Raw genomic sequence first — 17,856 nt, 5'->3', positions numbered from 1 at the left:
CTGCTCCGCGCCGAGGGGGACCGCTCTCTGCTGGAAAACACGCGGTCTGTGTGATGTGCGTCTGTGGCTCGGCGGGGTCTGGACGCTGTCCTTGCGCACCTTCTGGATGCGTCTCACCGACAAGCCCGGGAACACACTCCTTGGCCTCGGCGGCGGCAGAAGCAGACGGGGATGGCGGGGAGGGCTGCCGCCTGGTGTCCTGCTGGCCCGGGCTTGTCCTTCCACACACGGCCCTCTCGGGTCCAGCCGCAGCCGCCCCGGAGCACTGCTGTCCTCACTGTCCGCACCGGCAGGTCAGGAGGCAGACGGCCCAGGCGGGAACGGCGGCTCGTCAGGGCGCGAAGCCGCTTCTCCGTCCGAGGACAGACGCTGCGCAAAAGCAGAGCGTCGCTGTTTGTGTCGCTGTTGGAGCGGTGACGGTCGAGCTGCAGAGTCAGGGCCTGTGGCTCCCTGGCACGGGGCTGTGACGAAAATCAACCGAGCACGTTCGCCCTGGTGATTTCCCAGAGGTTGAAAGAATTTAGAGATAATAATAATTTAGAGCAAATAATAAAAATAGGCTTGGGAGATTAGGAAGAATGTATTTTACTTTTTACGTGTTGGAGGGACTTAACTCACAGTGGTACTACAGTTTGCACGCTCGGCTGTACTTGTAAAGCACTTAGCGTCGCCCTCGTCCGCTTCCATCCACATAGTGACCGGAGGAGGAGGCTAGTGACGTGGCCCTCTTGTCTGGGTGAGGAAATGGGTATCCAGGTGCCGCCCATCGTCTGGGGCCTGTCGGCGCGTGCCGGCCCCGTGACGCCGAGACTCAAGCTTCTGGTTCTCTGTCCCGGGGCTTTCTACCCAGGGAGAGTCAGGACCGGAGCTCGCCGGCTGCACGTGGGGCACAGTGAGAAGGTTCAGCCCGCGAAGCTGTGTAGGCTCCAGGGGACTTGCAGCGGACCTGCAGAGCTCGTGGATGGTCACGTGCCGCCATCCCTGGGGTCGTGTTGAGTCACGCGGCAGTGACTGGAGGTGCGCCCCAGGGCAGACTGCAGACCTGCACAGACGCAAGTGCTGCCCCGTGACTCAGCCTCACCCGCCCCCCCCAACCCCGAGGGTGGTAGAGCAGGTTTTGTAAACAAGTGTGCTTTGGGCTGCGGTGCTGGGCACCACTGGGACCAGAGCAGAAGTTTGCTACAAGCTCTTTGCTCCCCAGAGGCCGACGTCGAGACAAAATAAATGCAGGCACAAACAAACGCGTGGTGCCAGTTGTCCCTGAAGCAGCATTTTGGAGAAAGGAGCTGCCAGTGGGAGCAGGGGTGCCACGGGAAGCTGCAGGAAGGCGGTGTCCGTGCGGTCGGAACAGGCCAGGCGGGGACGAGCCGTTGCCTGGACTGAAGGGGAAGCTCTTGTTTGCAGATGGAGAGACTTTCTTTACAAGAGCAAAAGCTTCAAGGCGAGGATGGCTGTGGGTGTGTAAGAGAGCGAGGGAGCCGTTCGGACTGGACGGCGGACCACTCCGGCCGGCCCCGTGTGGGAGGGCAGACGCGGGGGCCGGGCAGAGCTGGGGGCAGGAGCCACGAGGAGAGGCGAGTCAGCTCAGCGATGGTGAGGCAGGGACCCCATCCCCTGTGTTCATGATGTCGACCAGGATGGTCCCCAGTGAGATCGTGGATTGTTGAAAGGGGAGGTGCCGGGAAGGTAGGAGACAAGAGGAAGAATGCTTTAAGGTGAGGAGCACGGAGGTTTCCACCGAACCCAGGGCCCCGCAGCAAGACGTTCTCCATGAGCTCAGCCTCCTTCCTTGTCTTTGCAGGTTGAGTCCTGCCAATAATCTTCCTTTGCTCTCCCCTTTCCTGCTTGGTACACACTTCTTCTTCTTATGGCGGATTTTGTATTTTTAGCCCAGGCAGTTGCTGTGGCAACCACTAGAGCTGAACATTTTGTTTCCCAAGAACAAATGCATGTTTAAATATTCCAGCAATTTTTCCGTTGTTCAAAGGAACTGAGATTTCAAGCACATTATTCAGACCGTGTGAGATAAATTGCATTTTCTCTTCTTTATTTTAAGAGTTCCCACAATGTTCACACTTTTCCAGGGTTGGGATAGAGGTCGGGATTAGTGTTTCCATCAAACATGGTAATCTCTCTTGGAAAGGATAATGAGGAATAACTTTATGATGATTTATTTCCCTCTATGACATTTTTTGGGAATGTTTTAGCCATGAGTTCCCCAGACAGTGAGGAGAGAGAGCTCATTTCTTCACTCCTTGGGAAGGAAAGATTCAGAAACGGGTACTCTTTCAACAAAGAGAGGCCGTCGCTCCCATTTCTGACTTGCCACTGACAATGCTGGCATGGCAATATGGCTTTGGTTCCATCTTTCGACCTTTCCCTACATTAAAGAAATTGTAGAAATCGCGTTAACTGTGTCTGAGTATTCTTGTCTTCCTCAGATGCATATTCTAGGTTGTGGATTGCAAACATGTGTCTATTTTAGTAATGGAGCTTCTGAAGCTCATCCCAGCCTCCAGATTCCTTTCAAGTATATTGGAGTGTGGAAATGGATCTCCCACACATCTAGACAAGGAGCTCTTAACCTTGGGTCCGTGGACTTTGATGGAAAAAATTATACCATCGTCTTCACAGTCTTCTTACTGGGGTTTATCATTGTCTTCCATTACGATTCTTGGTAACAAACCACAGGTCACCACCAGAACCCCTCTATGTGGCAACCACTGAGCTCTATCCGAGCTCTGTGTGGACCCTTCACCACTTGGGAGTCGCTTGATGCACGGTGCAGCCCAATCTGGTGTCTTGAGTTAATAAAGAATATATGCATATATTCATTCACATCGCAAATTTGATTTTTAGTATTGAGAGCTGTGTTTAAATTGCTTTTCTTTGTAATAAATTATATTTCATTTAAAACATCCTGAGAAAGGGGATAAGTGGGTTTTTCCAGACTGCAAAGCGGTGTACGGCCCACAGAAATGAAACGACCTCGAACCTACACGTTTGTGCTCTCGTGTTACCATCTTTGTATCCCGGCGAGCTGGGTCTTCAGAAGCAATCTGATGGATCCTTTTCGCTTTATTTTTAAAAATCCCTTAAATATTGAGCCATGTTTCCCAGTAGCACGATTTAGACCTCTTTTAGGGAGCAGGTGAAGTCTTTCTGTTTTGTGGGGTTTTCTTTAAGATTTTATTTTAATTCGAGTTAGTCAACGTGCAGTGTGACGTCAGGGTCAGCGTACGATACAATTCGGCTCTTCCATAAGCCACCAGTGCTCGTCACAGGGGCGTCCCCATCCCTGTTCCACCCACCCCCCACCCACCTCCCTTCTGATAACTGATGGTTTGCTGTCTGTCATTTGGAGTCTGTCTCGTGATATCTCTCTCTCTCTCTCTCTCTTTTCCTTTGCTTGTTTGTTTGGTTTCTTAAATTCCACATATGAGTGAAACCATGGGGTTGTCTTTCTCTGACTGACTTTGCTCAGCGTGACACTCTCCAGTTCCGTCCATGTCATTGCAAACGGCAAGATTTCCTTCTTTCCTATGGCTGAGCAATATTCATATGTATGTGCAGTGTATACATATATGTACTCATGTATGTATATATATACATGTAATATACATGTATTCTGTATTTACACGTGTATAATATATACATGCCACTTCTTTATCCGTTCATCAATCAGCGGGCACTTGAGCTGCTTCCATTTCTTGACTATTGTAAATAATGCTGCTGTAAACATAGCGGTGCATGTATCCCTGTGAATTAGTGTTTTTGTATTCTTTGGGTGAATTTTTTAACTTTTTGAGGAAGCCCCATACTGTTTTTCACAGGGCTGCATCAGCTTGCATTCCCACCAGTGGGCGAAAGTGTTCCTTTTTCTCCAATTCCTCTCTAATACCTGTTTCTTGAGGTTGTTGGTTTTAGCCATACTGACAGGTATGAGGTGGTATCTCCTTCTGGCTTTAATTTGCATTTCCCTGATAGTAGGTGATGAGCATCTTTTCATGTGTCTGTTGACCATCTGGATGTCTTTTTTGGAGAAATGTCTGTTCGTGTCTTCTGCCCATTTTTAAATTGGATTATTTGGGTTTTGGGTGTTAAGTTTCATGAATTCTTTATATACTTTGGATACTCTTTATCAGATATGTCATTTGCAAATTCTTCTCCCATTCAGTATGTTGCCTTTTAGTTTTGTTTGCCTGAAGAAGCTTTTTATTTTGATGAAGTCCCAAAAGTTTATTTTTGCTTTTAATTCCCATGCTTCAGGAGACATATCTAGAAAGAAGTTGCTATGGCCGATGTCAGAGAAGTTGCTGCCTATGTTGTCTTCTAGGATTTTGATGGTTTTCTGTCTCACATTTAGATCTTTAATCCATTTTGAATTTATTTTTGTGTGTGATGTCAGAAGGTTGTTCCAGTTCCATTCTTTGGCTGCTGTTCAGCTGTCCCAGCTGTCTTGAAGAGCCTGTCTTTTTCCCATTACATATTCTTTTCTGCTTTGTTGGAGACTAATTGATCATAGAGTTGTGGATTTATTTCTGGGGTTTCTATTCTGGTCCATTGATCCATGTGTCTATTTTTGAGCCTGTGGCATACTGTTTTGATGACTACAGATTTGTAATATAACTTGAAGCCCAGAACTATGATGCTTATAGCTTTACTTTTCTTTTTCAAGATTGATTTGCCTATTGGAAGTCTTCTGTGGTTCCTTACAAATTTTAGGACTGTTCTAGTTCTGTGAAAAATGCTATTGGTATTTTGATAGGCATTGAATTAAATGTGTACTTTGCTTTGGGTAGCATAGACATTTTAGTGATATCTCTTCTTCCAGTCCATGAACATGGAATGCCTTTCCAGTTCTTTTTGTCTTCAGTTTCTTTCATCAGTGATTTATAGGATTTAGAGTATAATACTTTCATCTCTTTGGTTAGATTTATTCCTAGGTATCTTGTCATTTTTGATGCAATTGTAAGTGGGACTGTTCTCCTAATTTCTCTTTCTGCTGCTTCATTATTGGCGTATAGAAATGCAACAGATTTCTGTAGATTGATTTTGTATCCTGCAACTTTACTGAATTTGTTTATCAGTTCTAGCAGTTTCTTGGTAGAGTCTTTTGGGTTTTCTGTGTATAGTATCAGGTCATCTGCAAATAGTGAAAGTTTTATTTCTTCCTTAATTATTTGAATGCCTTTTATTTCTTTTTGTTTTCTGATTGGTTGGCCAGGACTTCCAGCACTTTGTTGAATAAAAGTGGTGAGCGTGGACATCCCTATCTTGTTCCTGACGTTAGGGGAAAAGCTCTCAATTTTTCCCCATTAAAGATGATGTTCCATGTGTGCTTTTCATATAAAGCCTTTATTATTTTGAGGGATGTCCCCCCCACCTGAAGCCTACTTTGTTGAGGGTTTTTATCATGAATTAATGTTGTACTTTGTCAAATGCTTTTTCTGCATCTATTGAAATGATCGTATGGTTCTTATCACTTTTCTTATCATATTGATTGATTTGTGACTATCAAACCACCCTTGCAATCCAGGAATAAATGACACTTGATCATATTAAATAGTTTTTTGATGTATTTTTGGATTGCTGGTATTTCATTGAGAATTTTTACTTCTATGTTCATCAGGGATATTGGCCTGTAACTCTCTTTTTTAGTGGTGTCTTTATCTGGTTTTGGTATCAGGGTAATGCTGACCTCATACATGAATTTGGACATTTTCTTTCCTTTTCTGTTTTTTAGAAGAGTTTAAGAAGCAGGGTCATAGTTATTAATTCTTCTTTGAGTGTTTGTGAGAATATATTTGTATATTTCTAGGAATACATCAATTTCTTCCAGGTTCTCCAATTTGTTGACATACAGTTTTCCTTGATATTCTTTTATGATTGTTGTATTTCTGTGGTATTCGTATTTCTTCTCTCTCATTTGTGACCTTATTTATTTGAGTTCTCTCTCTTTTTTTCTTGATAAGTCTGACTAGAGGTTTATTAATTTTGTTGATCTTTTCAAAGAACTGGTTCTTGTTATCATTGATCTGTCCTATTGTTTTTTTTCTTTTTGTTGTTATTGTTGTGTTGAGTAACTCATTATTTTTTTAAAATTATGTTCAGTTAGCCAAGTCATTAGTCTTTGATGCGGTGTTCCATGATTCATTAGTTGTGTACGATACCCAGTGCTCATCGCAACACGAGCCCTCCTTAATACCCACCACCCCGTTAGCCCATCCCCTCCCCCCTCCCTTCTGTAACCCTCAGTTTGTTTCCTGGAGTCCAGAATCTCTCGTGGTTTGTCTCCACCACTGAACAGCTGCATAAATATCTATAATTGTTTTATCTTTTTGTTGAATTGTCCCCTTAATTATTATACAGTGTCCTTTGTCTCCTGTTGCAGTTTTTGTTTTAAAGTCTATTTTGTCTGAAATAAGTATTGCTACTTGAGTTTTCTTTTGACATCCATTTGCATGACAGATGTTCCTTCAGCCCCTTACTTTAGGTCTGCAGGCGTCTTTAGGTATAAAATGAATCTCTTGCAGGCAGGATAGAGATGAGTCTCGTTTTTTAATTCACTCTGTCACCTTATTCTTTTGATTGGGGCATCTAGTCTATTTTACATTCAATGTCATTTTATTACTTGTTTTGTGGTGGTTTTTTTGAAGATTTTCTCTGATTTTTTCTTGTCTTTCTCTTTGCTTATTTTCTTTAGTGATATATTTAGATGTATTTTTCTTTATTGTTTGCATGTTGTGACATATAGTTATCATTAGGTTTGTATGTAAGATCTGTATAATATCTTCTGCATTTAGTAGTCCATATTAAGTTGATGGTCATTGAATTTTGAATCCATTCTTTCCTCCTCTCTCACCACATTTTAGGTATATGTCACTATATTTTGTATCCTTTTTTAGTTCCGTGACTTATTTTTTTACAGAAATATTCATTGCCACTGCTTTTGTGTTTCTAAAATGTCACTTTTGCTCTCTTCTTTCCACTGAAAATTTTCCCTTTAATATTTCTTGCAAGGCTGGTTTAGCGGTCATGAACTCCTTTAGTTTTTGTCTTTCTGGGGAACTCTTTAACTTCCCTTCTATTCTGAATGATAGCTTTGCTGGATAGAGTATTTTTGGCTGCAGATTTTTTCCCTTCAGCTTCTTGAATGCTGTGGATGTTGTGATATCTGAGATCTAACCCTGACTGTGTGACTTTGGGTAACTCACACTTGTCGGTTGTAGGACTCAGCTTATACGTTTTCAAAGGTTTGATTTTTAAACTAGACTGCATTATGACTGTGGATTATGGATCACATTATTCACTATTTCAGGCCTCCATCCCACTGGTTCTGGAAATGTAGCTGTGTGGAGTCCAATCCCTTGATACGAAGATTGACTTCTCTGTTCATAGACACTGATGAGCGAGTGGGCCTGTGAGGAGAAACTTTCAGGCAACGGGCTAAGGAATTCTAGAAGGATTCTTAAGATTTGTTTGTTTTGTAGAAAGAGGATTCCTGTCCTTTTCAATGCCACCTTGTACCCCTGAAAACCCCACCTGCTGACATCTTTCTCTACAGCTCGTATAACGTACGGCTGGAAAACAGTGAAACTAACTCCACAAGCTTACCTGAGGGTTTGACTGCTTTATCTGAGTCTCCTCACTCTGGAGCATTCCTATGAGAGGGTTTTAGAAGTAATTTCTTATTAACCCACAGGCATCTCTGTGTGATACAATCAACATCTCAAAGAGTCTCCTGCGAATCTTGTTCATGTTCACCTTTGCCACTTATCCCCACTCCGCTTCCTCAGAGTCTTGTCCAATGAGGAAAAAAACAAAATAAGATGAAAAACAGATCAAGGGTACAGATGTCTCGAACACCCCAAGCAGATCAAGGCAGGATGGGTTGGACAAGAGACATTTTGTTGCTGCTTCCCAGAGGGCTCTGGCTCAAATGTTCTAGGGAAGTCCCTTTCCCTCCCACAGGCGGGGGTGTTCTGGAGACCAGAACCTCTATAATCAGAAGAACAAGCTTATGACCCAGAGGGACCCCAGGTGCCATGCTGTGACCAATCAGGTCAAGGTCAGAAGGAGGAGGTTTTGAATGGCCAACATGAATTCTCTGAGCTTTTTCTTCCCAAAGTGAAAGGATTATGTGCAGTGGAGAAAACTGGTTTAGCAGGAATTTTCAATATGAAGGGACTTAATATTTGACTGTACTCTTTACAAAGGGCAGGCCTGGTTTCCACAGCATGTCAGCCGTTCTGCCCATGTCCTGATGGGGAGGGGGCGGCTCTAGGAAGGTGGAGGCAGAGCCAGAGACCCAGGCAGGATCCCCAGCATCCTTGACTCTATTGAGAACGGACAACTGGCTAGAGAGCTGAGGCAGAATGCAGCTTGGGGATCTCTGCTTTACATCACCTGTTTCCAGCCCTAGAGTGACGAGGAAATCAATTGAATTCACTTTCTAAAAGCATCTATTGATGCGGATGTGTAAGGATCAATGCTGGAGCTACTGTGGATTCAGGGGTGAAAAGTACATTGTTTCTGACTTCAGGATTTCATAAGCTGTTTAAAATGACTAACATATCTAAATCACTTTGCTATAACTCTGGGATGACTGGTAAGGCTGGTTATGGATATCCTTTTTTTTTTTTTCTTTGTTTGTTCATTTTTTTTCCAATTTATTTATTTTCAGAAAAACAGTATTCATTGTTTTTTCACCACACCCAGTGCTCCATGCAAGCCGTGCCCTCTATAATACCCACCACCTGGTACCCCAACCTCCCACCCCCCCGCCACTTCAAACCCCTCAGACTGTTATGGATATCCTTTATGGGAGAGAGAAGTTTTTCTTCCTCTTCGAATCTGAAAAGACCTCTTAGAAGATGGAAGATTTGAGTGGACCCTGAAGAAAACTCAACAAACAAGTAGGTAATGGAGAAGACTGACAAAGGAACAGAAAACATTCCACATAGAAGCCAAAACTTAAACCGAGGCCGGGAACAGAAATGTGAAGGACGTTATTTTAGAAATAAGGTGGATAAATCTCTGATAGCTTTGCCGTCTAGGGTGGAGGAGATGAAATCACGTAGTTGAAAACTGGCCTATCAAAGGCTGGGCTGAATGGTTTGGGATTTATCCTGTAGATGGTATGGAGTCACTGAGGTTTTTGATCAAGGCAGTGACATAGTCAAAGCTGTTAGTGGTAGAAATGTATGGATTGACATTGGAAAAAGGAAAAAGGAAGAGACGAGTGTCAGCTGGAGGTGAGTGTCACAAACGGACAGAGGGAGATAGGTCTGAAAAGTGTCATAGACAGTAGAGTTGATAGGCAGTTGCCCGCCGTTAGCCTGTCTAGTCCAGTAAACCGGAGACACACGCCTTCTTGTGAACTCCGAGGGCTACGCCGTCTTCGGGATAACCTAGTCTTTGCTTTATTTGACAGGGAACTAAGACTCAAGTCAAGTCCCAATTTACAATGTATTTTAGCAAAACTGTTTAATTCTTCATGTTAGTTCTTCAGATAACCTGGAAAGGTAATTTCTAATTCAGAATATGTTCTTGTTTTGTAAAAAGGCCAACTGAAGCATGACCAGCTGAAAAGGGGGCTTCTAAGCAGGTCCAGGGTATCCAGATGGGTTCCTTCTACCATATCATCTCTCCATGCGGAGAAAGATCTGTTTGACTTCTAGGCATTAAGACCAACTGTCTTCCTTATTCATTTTCCTTTCCCACCTTGGGATCTACTGTTTGGTGTTTGTGTTCTTTTTTATCCTAGAAAATATTATGGTTGAAAAACTGGGCCAGCCTGTAGTTGTGGCCCATTTAACTCCAGTGGAATCCAGTAGAGAATTTTTGGCTGAAAACCAGAGACGGGCCTTGGAGACGGTGTGTCCAGCATCCTGAGGCAGTTGGGCTAGACTGTGATTAAGGGCTCTGTTCCATTCCTGCCGTGATCCCTGGTTAACCCATCACTTCATTTCCTTCCATCTTCTTAACCATGAGCCCAGCTTTCATGCCCTCAGCCTGTCAAGGAAGGCAGCGACTGGTTCGAGTGGGAGCTTGCTGATGTCTCCGTTCTGAGCTGTCCTAGGAGGAGGACTTTGCTGTGTAGTTCCAGTTTTGCAACCTCTGCTCCTCGGCCCAGCTCAGGCAGACACAGGGAATGGGGAGAAGAGGCAACTTTAGCCGCTTCTGTTCACAGCAGGCAATGGACACAGGCACATTTCAACTCTGGGCAAAAGCACAAAGAAGGACATCTTGAAAAAACAAAACGGCTCATACCTGTGTTTTCAGCCTGAGAGAAACCCACAATTTAGAGGCAAAGAGAACTGGTAAGAATAGAAATTCATGAGACTTCAAGCGTTGTGGCATGGCCTCGAGAACCTAGGAGAGCTTAAGTAGCCCAGAGACACCCTTTAAACTCCTAAGATACCAGCAAAAATTGTTCTAGTTTATATTTGTTGGGCGCTCATTATGTACCTGCCCCTAGGACAAGTTGGTTTTTTCTTCTCTTTTTGCACGTTTTAGCTTTAACATTTGTTTCATTGAGGTGTAATTAGCATTGTGGGAGGATTCCCTGTATCCACCACCTTACACTTTCACCTGTTTATTTATTTATTTATTTATTGGTGAGAACATTAAGTTGTGCTCTGTTAGTCAACTTCCCTCGTACAATGAATCATCAGTTATAGTTGCCATGTTCTCTGTTAGATCCTCTACACGTTTCTTAATCCTCGCAGCAGCTCTTTCAGGGAGGTGCTGTTAATGCCTTTATTATCTGATGAGAAGACGGAGGATCAGAGATGTCAGGGAAGTGGCCGATGTTGTCAATGGCAGAGACGGGCTTCGAGAGCGGGCAGGCTTCAGGCGGGCGTGGCACGGCGCCGTGTCATCCCAATGGACCACGTCATCCATCAGAAAACAAATGAATTAACGAGTGCTGAAATGTTTTGGTCATTTCCCAAAGTCTGCCTTAGGCATAGCATGACAGTAAGGCATGAATTTGAGGTTTGCCAAGAATAGTCGATCTTTATTATTGATGGTTCTATATTTGGAAATTCACTTACTTGCTACAATTTATTCGTAACCCCAGAATCAACACTCATGGTGGTTTCACAGTCATTTATGGACCTGTTCAAAGCCGATCAACCTTTGAGGCATTCAACACGCACATTCCCCAAGATCATACATTCCTTGAAAGCCAACCAGACGAGGTTCCGCCTCTTTGTTTTAGCTCTCGTTCTGCACGTAATGTGTCCTTTGTGCCACATAATCAGTGCTGTGTTTCTGTCTTTTGTGCTTCCTGCTGGCAATTTTACTGTTTAAAAGGGCTGCCAAGCCTAGTGCTGTAGTACCGACTCGTGTTCCTGAGAACAAGACCGTGACGCGGGCTCCAGAGAACATATGTGTGGGTATGATGGGTTCATATGGTCGAGTTACAGTGCTGTGAGGTTAATGTTAATGAATCAACAATAGGTATTAAGGCATCTTTAACAGAAACACACATAAAACAAGACTGTGGATTGATTGGTTGACAAAAGCCCTGTGGCCAGAGGCTCATAGGAACCTAATCCTATATTTTCCCTAAGAGCTCAAAATCAGGCAATGTGATGCCTCCAGTTTTGTTTTTCTTTTTCAATGTTTCCCTAACAATTTGGTGTCTCTTCTGGTTCCATACAAATTTTAGGATTGTTTGTTCCAGCTCTTTGATAAATGCCGGTGGAATTTTGATCAGGATGTCACCAAAAGTACAGATTGCTGTAGGCAGCATAGACATTTTAACAATGTCTATTCTTCCGATTCATGAGCATGGAATGGTCTTCCATCTTTCTGTGTCCTCTTCAATTTCTTTCATGAGTGTTCTGTAGTTCCTTGAGTACAGATCCATTACCTCTTTGGTTAGGTTTATTCCCAGGTATCTTATGGTTCTTGGTGCTATAGTAAATGGAATCGATTCTCTAATTTCCCTTTCTGTATTTTCATTGTTAGCTTATAGGAAAGCCACTGATTTCTGTACATTGACTTTGTATCCTGCCACGTTACTGAATTGCTGTATGAGTTCTAGTAGTTTGGGGGTGGAGTCTTTTGGGTTTTCCATATAAAGAATCATGTCATCTGCAAAGAGAGAGAGTTTGACTTCTTCATTGCCAATTTGAATACATTCATTTCTCTGCTGTTACTAGGACTTCTAATACTATGTTGAACAAGAGTGGTGAGAGTGGGCATCCTTGTCATGTTCCTGATCTCAGCAGGAAGGCTGCAAGCTTTTCCTCATTGAGGATGATATTCGCTGTGGGTTTTTCATAGATAGATTTTATGAAGTTGAGGAATGTTCCCTCTATCAAGAAATGGGTTAATATTCCATAACTCATTGTTTGCAGAGACATTATAGAACACAGCTTTGGTGAATAACAAGAATCAACTGTGTGGGGCATCCCTGCACTAGACAATAACAACAATAATTGCTACATTTAATGACTATGTACTGTGTGTGTTGGGATTTTGGCAGGTGTCAGGGACACAGGAAAAAGAGACATGCACACAGTCCCTTCTCTCAAGGACTTTATAGTTCCAGGGGAATATGGATGCTAATCTACCCATTACAAAGGCAGTGGGTATGATGAAAAGGGAAATACAGCATGCGTGGGAGCACAAAACAGAGAAGAACTGATCTCCAGAGAAGTACTATACTTTCCTATGCACGGAGGACTGGGAGGTACAGAACGGCTGGATAACCCGTCCCAGGCTCCTTCCTTCCCACTTTGCAAACTGCCTCTAGGGGTGGAAGATGTTGGGGGATTGGAAGACAGAAATGATGAGTCTTACTGTTAACGGAATCTTGATTTTATTGAGGTTCACTTTAAGTACATGGCAGAGAAATGCAAAGTATCAGAAGGCATCGCAGAGGAAGAGAGAAACGGAGAACTGCAGTGGCTGGGTTTTAAGAGCTGTCCGTGAGACGCAAGTCAGTTTTCTAAGCGTTTCAGTATTCACAAGGTTTTGTATAAATCTGCCACACAGAGCAGGGTATTCTGGGCGAGTCCATTCCAATCTCTAAAATAGGAAAAATTTGTCGTAGAAAAGCAATCTCCCTTCTTTCTTTTTCCCTGCTTTATCCAGCTCTATTGCTTTTCTCTGGGGATCCTGGTTTCTCAACTGAGCTGTATTCAATTTTGTGATTACGTTCAGTATTGATATTCTCTAGTTACTGAGGATAGGAAGATAGAGGAAAGGAGAGCTAGAGATTGAATTTGTTTCTGGTAATGAGCGGCAGCTCTGCAGGGATCTTGGTGAGGCAGGCATTGGAAGTGGAAATATCTATAGGGAAACTCTTGTCTTCCTTGCTTATGTGAACACAGCAGCACCTCTCTGGCCTTGGGCTTAAAGGAAGTGGCACTTCCCAGTGACAAGGTACAGAAGAAGCTAGGGGGGGAAGAAATGAAAAGTTCTGCAGGGAGAGAGCCTTCCCTGGGGCATAGGGAGGGGACACCTATTGGCAGGGATCTGAATGAACAGCCTGACAAAGTAATACTATTTCCAGACCAAGAAGGACCATGTCTGGGTCCTTCAAAAGGGCACAGAATCAATTCGCCTCTTCTAGTGGCATATGTCCCTGTTCTGTTTTTTTTTGTGTATTGGGAATCTTTGGTGTTTCAGTTGTGGTCCTAGAGACCTATCCATTTGTTTGTACCATGCTCTTCCCCTTCACAGCTCAGCGGTCGCTGGCGTGGGTGGGAACGATTACTTATAGACGTTCTGATGCAAAACAGACTCTTGGAAGAGAAAGTTATTTTTCCAGGGTTCTCTAACCATTTAGTGACACAGCAGTGACCGAAAGCCCATGACCATCAGAAGCCACAGAGGAGTCGGGAAACAGATAAGGAAAGATCCCTCTCTGAACATGGACTTCCTAACTTACTATGTGCCTAAGGCTCCGTCAGCTTTCTCTTAAAATCAGGTGCCGCGGAGGATGTCAGAAAGTCTTACACTCTACTGCTGTCTGTGCGGACATGGGTAGTTCAGTCTACAGGAACGATACACGAAACAAAAGTGATGCCTGGATGTCAACTGCAGGACTGAGCCATTCGACTGAAAAATTCCTATGCCTTGAGCAGAGATTTTATATGAAAATATCGCTAAGCTTAGCTTTCTGGCTTAAAATAGGACGCTGGCAGAGTCAGACCTCCTCATATGTGGGGGATTTTCCACAAATGCCTATTACTGTTCAGATTAGAAGAGGTGGACCCAGTGTAGGGTTGGTTGTCGGATAAAATGCAGAATGCCCAGTTAAATTTGAATTTCAGATTAACAACAAGTTACTTATTTTTTTTTTTTGGTATAAGAATGTGCCAAATATTACATGCACTAAAGACTTCGTGGCACATGCTCATGATACAAAATTATTTGTTGCTTATCTGAGATTCAAATTTAATTGAACTTTAATGTAGCGTCCTGTATTTTTATTTGCTAAATCTGATGACGCTAATCCAGTGACTTAACACCGACAGTTGGTCTAGATCTCAGAAGTGGAAATAGTATCACAGATAGGAAGCCTTCCAAAAGCATTTGCTCGATAAATAATTACAAAATTTGAATCAAGTAGAACATCTACCGATACAGTAAATATATCTGTTTCACAATACTTCTACAAAGCAGTTATTTTTTTTTTTTATCCTTATGTACCATATGAGGAAACTAAGGCTCGGAGGACTTACTGAGTTTTTCAGGGTCACACAGTTCCTAGGAGGCCCTGATGACATAGCTACCAAACATCTTTCTGTCATAAAACCCATGAGTTTCAATGCAAAAATCCAGAAGTTTTGAGATATCTCCTAATTTTATTTTTTTTCCAATTTATTTATTTTCAGAAAAACAGTATTCATTGGAAAAAAAAAAAAGAAAAACAGTATTCATTATTTTTTCACCACACACAGTGCTCCATGCAAGCCGTGCCCTCTCTAATACCCACCACCTGGTACCCTAACCTCCCACCCCCCGCCACTTCAAACCCCTCAGATTGTTTTTCAGAGTCCATAGTCTCTCATGGTTCTCCTCCCCTTCCAATTTAAAGGAAAAAGATTTTAAGATGATAGAATCAATTTTGCAATATCAGAAACGGAGCTCATTAGACCAACTGGAAGTTCGCACCAGAAGCTCGGGCTAAGCCATCAGCTAGAGGAGCTGGGGCCGAGCTTCAAGGGGCTGCAGGGGTTTCTCTGGCTGTACCGAAAACCTTGAGGCAGCCCACCAGGTAAGGGGCCGCCCAAACTCTCGTTGGAAGACAACGGAAATTTAACTGAGCGAATGTCTTCGTTCTCTCACGTGAAAAGTCTGGACAAAATATGCTCATGAAAGTTGTACTGCTAAGCTCGGAAGGAGGGAAAAGCCACAGGTAGCAGAAGGAGAGAGAAACTCGAAGTCAGGGAGGGAGTGGTCGCCTGAAGTTGCAGCTGGTTTTGGAGGTGAGTTTTCGTCTCCCACGTAGAGTGGGCTCTGCGTTTGCAGAGGGTGGGCTATCAGACGGAGGCCGCCCGAGAGGAGCAGCTGTCACGCCGTCTCTCCTCCTTATTGCTGAGGATTTCGAACGCATGTGTGTCTGTGGAAAAGGGATCGATTAGGAAAACTACCCTAACCCAAGGCACTGACAAGGAAGTGGCTCCCCGGTGGGGCCCTGGATGGAGAAAATGTCCACCATAAGAATTCAGCATTTCAGCCTTACATAAGGAATGGGTGCAGGGTCTAAATTTACCCTACCCATGTGGTACAGAAACCCCTAATTTAGAAATTAGCACAAAACTCATCCAGCTCCGGCGAGAGCCCTGAGGTCCTGGCAGAAGCGAATGGGAGAGTGCAACAGACTCCCCCTGAAACCGTCTCCAGGCGCAAGGAATCCAGGGATAAAATTATCAGGAGCACAAGTCAGACTTAGCAACAACATGCACTGAAAACAGTTAGGAAAACGAGAACGAGAACACAAAGGCATTTAGAATGTTCATTTTAGAAAATTAAAGGAATAGAAGTCAGAAGACAGAAAAATAGTAGAAGAAAAAAAGCCAAAACAAATACAATCTTTAAAGTTAAGAATTGTAGTCATTAGAGTAAAATATCCAGAGGGGTTGAATGGTGATGAACATGCAGCTGAAGACAGAATTAACTCATGGAGGTTGGACATGGAGGAGTCACCCAGAGTGCGGGAGAGCGATGGAGACAGGGTCTATGATAAAGAGATTCAAGCTAGGGACGGTACAATAAGGTATCAGCTAGAGAGTAATGGAGGTGAGGTAATATTCACAAAGAGGCTGGCTTGGAATTTTTCTGAGCCGAAGAAAGATTTGAGTCCTCGTATTAGAATTGCCCAAGTAAGCGCAAGGAGGATGACTTTGTTTGTTTGTTTGTTTGTTTAGATTTTATTTTTTCAGTGTTTAGGTTCATTGTTTATGCACCACACCCAGTGCTCCATGTGGTACGTGTCCTCCTCAATACCCACCACCAGGCCCTTCCAGCCCCGCCCCGCCCAAACCCCTCAGCTTGTTTCTCTGAGAGGAGGATGAGTTTCCTAGTGAAACTGCGGAATAACAAAGACAAGGAAAAGTAAATTTTTTAAGGCATCGAAAGAAAGGCAGATTACCCGCAAGGAAGATAAATGGCTCAGCGTCTCCTGCAGTAACAACGGAAGCCAGAGTAAAACAGAGTAAGAGCCTCAAAGTGTTAAACTAAGTCACCATCGAACGATAGGCCAAAGCAAAATCTCTGCACGCAGAAGAGGCTGAGTTTACTAATCACATTCACTGAAAAACTACAAAGGGGAACTTCAGGAAAAGGGAAATTATTCCAGAAGGAAGGGGAGAGATACAAAAAGGAGTAGAAACTAAAGAAATTGGTAAGCAGGGTAGTAAATCAAAATAATTGTTGATGGGGGCGCCTGGGTGCTCTGTGGGTTAAGCCTCTGCCTTCAGCTCAGGTCATGATCTCAGGGTCCTGGGATCGAGGCCCACGTCAGGCTCTCTGCACAGCGGGGAGCGTGCTTCCCCTCTCTGTCTCTGTCTCTCCACTTGTGACCTCTCTCTGTCAAATAAATAAATAAAATCTTTTAAAAAAATTGTTGATGGTATAAACAGCAACAACAAGATTATTTGGGGAAGTTTAAAAACAAGATGGATCAAATGCTTTTTCTGCATCAATTGAGAGGACCATGTGGTTCTTCTCTCTTCTCTTATTAATTTGTTCTATCACATTGATTGATTTGCGAATGTTGAACCATCCTTTTAGCCCAGGGATGAATCCATTCCTGATTAAAACGCTTCAAAGTATAGGGATAGAGGGAACATTCCTGAACTTCATCAAATCTATCTATGAAAGACCCACAGCAAATATCATCCTCAATGGGAAAAAAACTTGCGTCCTTCCCGTTGAGATCAGGAACACGACAAGGATGCCCACTCTCACCACTCTTGTTCAACATAGTATTAGAAGCAACAGAAATCAGACAACAAAGGGAAATAAAAGGTATCCAAATTGGTAATGAAGAAGTCAAACTCTCTCTCTTTCCAGATGACATGGTACTTTATGTGGAGAACCCAAAAGACTCCACCCCCAAACTACTAGAACTCATACAGCAATTCAGCAACGTGGCAGGATACAAAATCAATGTACAGAAATCAGTGGCTTTCTTATACACTAATAATGAAAATACAGAAAGGGAAATTAGAGAATCGATTCCATTTACTGTAGCACCAAGAACCATAAGATACCTCGGAATAAACCTAACCAAAGAGGTAAAGGATCTGTACTCGAGGAACTACAGAACACTCATGAAAGAAATTGAAGAAGACACAAAAATATGGAAGACCATTCCATGTTCTT

Source organism: Neovison vison, chromosome 10, assembly GCF_020171115.1.
Source record: "Neovison vison isolate M4711 chromosome 10, ASM_NN_V1, whole genome shotgun sequence".
NCBI lineage: Eukaryota > Metazoa > Chordata > Mammalia > Carnivora > Mustelidae > Neogale > Neogale vison.
This window is presented reverse-complemented; position numbering follows the sequence as displayed.